Genomic DNA, 5,713 nt, shown 5'->3' with positions numbered 1-5,713 from the left:
GTGTGTGAGTGAGTGAGTGAGTGTGTGTGTGAGTGTGAGTGTGTGTGTGAGTGAGTGAGTGAGTGAGTGAGTGTGTGTGTGTATGTGTGTGAGTGTGTGTGTTAGCGAGAGAGAGAGTGTGTGTGTGTGTGTGTGTGAGAGAGAGAGGGTGTGTGTGAGTGAGTGAGTGTGTGTGTGTGTGTGTGTGAGTGTGTGTGAGTATGTGTGTGTGTGTGTGTGTGTATATACAATACACACACACACAGAGATTGAGCCAATTCAGTGGATGGGATTATTAGGAGGCCATGATTGATAAGGGCCAGTGGAGGGAATGTGGCCGGGACACTGGGGTTACATCTCTACTCTTTACAAGAAGTGCCATGGGGTTTTTAGTGACCACATGGAGTCAGGACCTCGGTTGAGCGTCTCGCATTTAACAGTATAGTGTCCCCATCACTACACCGGGGCGTTAGGACCCACACAGACCACTTACTTCCATGTATTTCGGGAGAAATGGGTGAATTATGTGATGCTAATGCGACAGATCCACACGTTGATCCATTATAGATCAACTAACATGGCCATTAAGGTTGATTAAAGGACAAAACAAATTAATTTACATATATTTGACAATCAGAATAGGCTGTATCATATAGTTCATCATACAGTTAACAAGTTTGTGGATATTTTGAATAAAAAAAGGAAAAAGAAAATAATAGTGATACATCTGGCGTACTGTGCTATAGTGCCTGCATGACACTAATTGCCATTGTCCACTGACATAATATATCACACACACACACACACACACAAACAAAATAAATAAATAAATAAATAAAGCTGTCATGTCATATACAGGTGCATCTCAATAAATTAGAATGTCGTGGAAAAGTTCATTTATTTCAGTAATTCAACTCAAATTGTGAAACTCGTGTATTAAATGTGTTTTGTGGTTTTGTGTGTAGAGTTTTGAGAAATGGAGCCATAATTTAAAAAACTGTGTTAACATTTTTATTTATCTTATTCATTTCAAGGTGTTACATTAAAAAATTCACATTTTCAAAGAAATTACCTTCCTTTTTATTATAAAGAAAAATCTTGACATACTGGATTTGAATTCTTTAAAAAAAAAAACTCTGAAAATTAATTTGCTTCTGTGGCGTAATGCACTACTGATAAGAAAATAATATAACACGCTTCAGTTCATTTCAGAATGTCATGTATTTCAGTCTGTGTATTGTTTTTATCCTTGTAACTGCTGTGTCTTTACCCTGTGCTGGTGTGGATGTTAATAATAGTCAACCATTTATTTCAATAAAGTCTGGCAGACAGCTGTTCTCATGTTGTGAGTTTCCCTGTGCTGTGAATCTGACCCTCGGGTCTACTGAATCTGCACACAAAGCATGAGATCCAGATCACATCTTCTGTTGTCCAGTCCTTCAGCTGTTTCACATACTCATGCCTTTGTGCCAGACTCCTCTTACCCCTCATTAATAAAGCATTGTCACCTGAAAAATACCACTGACTGGTTGTTGTTTCTACACTACTAGAGTCTGTTAAACCCCAGAAGAACAGCACTCTATTCTCAAACCATATGTGCAGCAAAAATCATTCAGAAAGCCACACACACATCTCACTTCTTTCTCATTTTGATTCACGCAACTGAAGGTCTTGATAACGACTGCATGCTTGTAGTGTGTACAGGTGTAACGGCGTGCATAATTTAGAATTTTAACTATAAAATTATTTTTCAGAAATACTTATAGAGTATATGTCAATGACATTCTGAAATTTATGTTCATTATAATTAAAATTTTCATTACAGTTTTTTTTCAATCGCTTGGACATTTTTCAACACAGGTGACTTTATCAAAGCGAGCACAGCATCAGTGTCTGTGGATAAACTGTGGATCATTATCATTGCTTTGGCGCAAAATGCATTCACTGAAGACATTTGTCAAATTACATGCATTCTTTCTCACTTCGACACAAACACCACCAAAACTTCATGTACTACACAAGCCAGTTTGCACATGTTTACACACTGTTTTCAAAACTATAAAACTGAAGTTCAAGCACAGTACAAAACTGAATAAGACAATTCCTGAAACAAAGACACGTTTCTCAAAACTTTGAACACATTTCACCTGTTTTCACACGTTCTAATTTACTCAGTGTTTTCTGCAAAACTCTACACAAGAACGGCATCATTTTGCACAGGTTTAACCATGTTCTCATTCAGAAAACACAAACACACAATATAATTAACTCAAGCATAAAAAATTAACTCAAACAGACACATTTATCCATGTGTGAACATTCAGCAGCAAAACTGATGACACAGAATCTCAGGCTGATATGAACAAGAGCACAGCTGATTATGTGATTTGGAAAATGAATCCTGGTAGTGGGAGACAAAGATGAATTGGAGGGGAAAATAAAAAGGTCATTAGCTGCTGATGAAATACAAAGCACTCTAGTTGAGCATGTTCTTCTGCATGGACTGGCCGTGAGGGAAGTTAGCCTACAGCTCATCTACAAGTTTTCAATACTACTTACACAATACACTTACAATATAATTACAGTACATAGCAGCAGTACTTCAGAAGAGAGAGCTTTCATTATTCTATGTACAGTAAATACTCTAGCACATGTTATGCAGCCTCAAACTCATTACTGTTGGACTGATTTGTAGACAAGTATGTACTGTATTTGTGCAGAACTGAGAGACGACTGTCTAGGGGAGGCAGAGAAGTGTTTTGTCAGAATCACAGATATCGATTGTTTATTAATTTAGATATTTGAGTATTCTGTAAATCCCATACTTTCAATTAATCGTTCATCAGGGACCAATGCCGCTCAGAGATACGGTTTGCGGTAAACTCACGGACGCAAACTAGCCAGTCTGATCTTAGTCAGAGGGTGTAATAAGTTAACTAATACCTTTTTATCGGTTGCCTACTGCTCACTCGTACAAAAAGTGTACTTGATTTAGTCACTTCCATACATCTTGCTAAGTCAGTGATAGACCGAAATGAAAAGGTCTTCGGATGAAGTGCCTACTGCTCCTTTCATTCACGCGCCTCCAGTTTGTACTATCCTGGACACAGATTTACGGTAGGATTAGCATCCTATGATTTACTGGTTATAATTAATTCAGGAGAAGTTCAGAATAAATCAAATATAACAATTTATTATTAGTCAGGTAAAATTGTATCATGCCAATTACATAATGAAACAATTAAAAGCCAATTTAGAAAGGATAATGCAATTGTGAAACATATTGTATCCGCGTGGCAACATGGTTTACTGTAGCTATATGGAAAATAGCCAAGTGTTCCATGCAGGAGACATGTTTTACATAGTCACACATGTAACAGTTATCCTAATTTAACACAAGACACACTGTCTAATATGCATAGCATCAACTACCTTTTACCTAAGTATTTCAAAGAACACTTACAGCAAAGTAATCAAGTGTTTTTAAAGAATAATCTCAACTAGCCTATGTGCACATGTAGTAGCACAAACAACTATACAGTGTGCTCTATGGGCACAATGTGTTTAACACAATTACATTTTTGAATCATACCTGACAACAGAGAGACACACAGCAGTGAGAGTTCTGGTGCAGAGCTCCAGAGACTGCATGGGGGTTTTTCTGTCTACAGAATCCCAAAGACTGATTTGCAACATTCCCTTAAATACTACCAGAACAAAAACAAAGAAATATTTAAATCAGTTGTAAAAACATAAAATACATTTTGGTCTTTTAGGTTCCCATGCTCCAGGGTTGCACCTGGCTGGAGCTAGATAAACATTCCCACAGGCCTAAAGGGGGACACACCCCCTCCTCAGCAGAACATAATTCTACAAATGTTTTGAATCTTTCTCATAATATAAATGACTACTGTGAAATTGAAACCAATTTACCAATCGCACAAAGATCTTTAAAATGACACCAAACATGAAAAGTTTATGATCATGAATCCTGAAGATATAGTAAATGTTTTATGTGAGCATAGCAACTTGAGTTCTTGGCATTTCTCTGTCAAATTTTAGTGACCTGGACCATGTACCCAGGGGGGAAGGATGGGTGAAGGGACTGAAGAGCAGATGGTCTTTCTTCCAGATCTTCCTATCTTGATCAAAGCCCATTGTTTCTGAGTGTTTAGCTTTACGAGGAGATCAAAGCCCATTGTTTTGTGGCATGGCATTTGCATTGCGAGAGTGTTTGGCTTCACAAAGAATTTATTTTATAAGGAAATAATTTCACTCCTTTCAGTCCTTCCCTGGCCCCTTGGAGCAAACTCTGAGCGGTCTACAAGGGGCCATAATTAAATTATTTCCTTATGATGTTCATTACTGCCAAATTCTTTGCAGAGTGGGCAGCACTAGCTGATGCATGCAGGAGTAGAGTGGTCACCTGAAAGAACAACATTAAGACAGGTTGAGGAAAGCACTGCAGAATGCACATCAGTGACACGCCCAGTCCCTTTAAGCACAGGCACCCTGTGTCGTTGCAGTCTTTTTGGTCAGGTGTGTTTCCACCTCTCCTGTATGTCCTTGTGGAATTTGTCCCTCAAAGAGGGTAGCCGTCAGTCTGGAAAGGGAAGCAAACAGAGAGACAACAGCTTACTCTAGAGCCTTTTCACAAATTGCTCGAAGACTGGTGGATATTAATTTTCCTGTAATGTCTACAGCCAAACAGTTGTTGGATGTTCACATACTGTTTCAAGATGGCGCCAGGATGTTTGCCGGCGTGCCGCCACAGTCTGTTTTTACCTGTTTTAGTATTTTGTTTCCTTTGTTTTATTACGCGCTCTGTTTGCTCCCCTCTGGTGTACGATCGCTTAACTTTTCTGAATATTCGGTCGGCGGTGTCTGATTGTCTGTTTCGTGATACCAGAGAAGACTGCCTTCCGTATGCACTCTGTGCCAGTGTGCCAGTTGCGCTGAGGAAGGTGTGTTACCTGCCTGGATGCTTGTGCCTGTGGAGGAAACGCCGAAGGGAAGCGCGCTTGCAGCAATGTCACATTGTGCAGAGGACTCATCTGGTTCCTGTGGTCTTGTCCCGGTGGTCGTCTGAGACAAGGTCTTTACAGGGGATCTGTATCTGGGGCTCATCTTAATGCTGGCAACACGTCTTCACTCTCTTCTGCTGGTTGCAGTTTTTTCAGTACCCCTAGGTCCGTTGGCCGGGGTGGGGGTCTTGCAGTTGTTTTTAAAGAAAAGTTTAAATGTAGACTTTTACCCTCGGACTCTTTTTGTTCGTTTGAATCTCAACTAATTACATTGAATTCTTTTAAGTCTGTGCTATGTGTTTTAATTTATAGACACCTAAACTCTCATGGGGATTTTATACAAGAATTCTCTGAACTGTTATCTGCAATTGTCCCCTCTTTTGACAAAATTTAAATTTTAGGGGATTTCAATATGCATGTGTGTTGCCCGTCAAAGCCCTTGGTCAGAGATTTTTTTAATTTATTAGTCATTTGATCTTTTACAGTGTGTTTTTGGTCCAACTCATGAGCATGGTCATACTCTTGATCTTGTTTTATCTTTGGGGTTTTCTGTTGGTAATCTGAAGATTGTTGATACCGTTTTTTCTGATCATAAGACTGTTCTTTTTTTAGCTCTAATTTTCCATGTGACATCTTATGTAATGTTTCTGTTCCTGTCGCATCTTGTGTTCTCACTCCTTACACAGCTAGTAGTTTTTCAGCAGCTTTTG

The 5,713-nt window shown here is 39.0% G+C and overlaps 1 long non-coding RNA gene across 1 annotated transcript in view; it reads right to left on the bottom strand.

Moving 5' to 3' along the window:
* Positions 1–327: 327 nt before the first annotated feature.
* LOC107572742 (uncharacterized) overlaps positions 328–5,713 on the bottom strand; it is a 7,258-nt gene continuing 1,872 nt past the window's right edge. The window contains exons 2-3 of the long non-coding RNA XR_001607391.1: positions 4,838–4,841; positions 328–338 (exon numbers count right to left, since the gene is read on the bottom strand). This is a non-coding gene — a long non-coding RNA (uncharacterized lncRNA). The remainder of the gene's footprint in view (positions 339–4,837; positions 4,842–5,713) is intronic.

The sequence above is a fragment of the Sinocyclocheilus grahami genome, unplaced genomic scaffold, assembly GCF_001515645.1.
Source record: "Sinocyclocheilus grahami isolate Dianchi unplaced genomic scaffold, SAMN03320097.WGS_v1.1 scaffold1806.1, whole genome shotgun sequence".
Classification (NCBI taxonomy): domain Eukaryota; kingdom Metazoa; phylum Chordata; class Actinopteri; order Cypriniformes; family Cyprinidae; genus Sinocyclocheilus; species Sinocyclocheilus grahami.
This window is presented reverse-complemented; position numbering and strand designations above follow the sequence as displayed.